This window comes from Morone saxatilis, unplaced genomic scaffold, assembly GCF_004916995.1.
Source record: "Morone saxatilis isolate NCDOM2014 unplaced genomic scaffold, NCSU_SB_2.0 Contig17, whole genome shotgun sequence".
Classification (NCBI taxonomy): Eukaryota; Metazoa; Chordata; class Actinopteri; family Moronidae; genus Morone; species Morone saxatilis.
The window spans coordinates 24,491,570-24,492,907 of record NW_023339729.1 but is presented as its reverse complement, the minus strand read 5'-3'; positions in this window follow the sequence as shown (position 1 = coordinate 24,492,907).

Below are 1,338 nucleotides of genomic sequence, written 5' to 3'. Positions count from 1 at the left end.
CTTCCATTCAATTTAAAACACAAAAAAACGAACAGCTGAGTTTACAACCCCACTGATAATAAATGTTGTAAGTAAGTTTTGTAACTTACGGATCTCCCAACGTTTCACCAGGAAAAAAACAAAACAAGAACCAGCAACAACAGCACAACCAACCACACAGCGGGAAATGATAATTTCCCGATCTTTGCCAGCCATCTGAAGGAAAATCAGAGGTTAGAAGATTTACTTTATAAATTGTCCAAAAAAATAATATAGATGACAGATTTGAGGAATAATTTTGAAACACTCTTGAGGAAATTTTCACAAGTCAGAAAGAATCTCAGAAGAAGATAAAAAGATAGTATTTACGGATAGTTTGGCTCGCTTCCGTCTGGAGGCATCCAGAAATTTCGTGCTTCTGGTTGGTTTTTTCCTTCTACTGTTTTCAAATGAGAAAAAACACAAAACTCTTGAGGCAAACAAAATTTTCAAATAAGAAACAATTCAAAGTTTCTTTCCATTATTGCAAAAAAGTTTTCATTCAAAACGTGGAAATTTAAAAGTAATTAAACCCTTACCGACAGTAGGAGAGATGGTAACCATCAGTTTTGGGATGTACATTTTACGGCCCGCCCTGTCAGACGGTTGTAACTGAGAGATCTGCAGGGTCACGATTCCCTGCTCACTTCTTTCATGGTTCCGAGAGTCCGTCCTGTTTTTGTTATGATCTCTCCTGTGTGTGAAGATCGTCCCACCTTTTACTTCGATATACTGACTTCATTGGCTTCTGGAGTTCGAACTCTCTTCCAATCCACGCGTAATCTAAACAGTCCGACCTCGACTTCCAGAGGAAACGTAGAAGGCATTAACGCATCGTTTTTTTTTGCCTCGATGTTGGAGTCCGATAACGGCCAGATGCTTCCCTGCCAAAAACAGACATTTACATTCCCACACAGCTTGAACACCTCTGAAGACGACTCAAACAAATCCTCCTACATGTAAATGTCTTGCGCAACGGTCGCGTCGGCCTTTTTCCTCCCAATAAACTGTTCTGATGTTTATAACTACAGAAGACAAACAAAAACCGGCGTTTCAGTCGACTAATCGTCAATAAACCTTTTGTAAAAAGCGTCGAATGGTTGTTAAATACAAACACTTTTATTTGTGCCTTCCTTGTAAACATGGGATTAGTAAAATATGAATTAATGTTTGTAATTTAACCGTGTGGCTGAGCAGACAGCAGGAGCTTCAGTCACCTGTAACTTTAAACACACCAGCTCTCACTGCAATGTGGAGTTAACTAATAGTTTATTATTGTTATTACGTTGTATTAATACTTAGTCAATACTACAACAAATA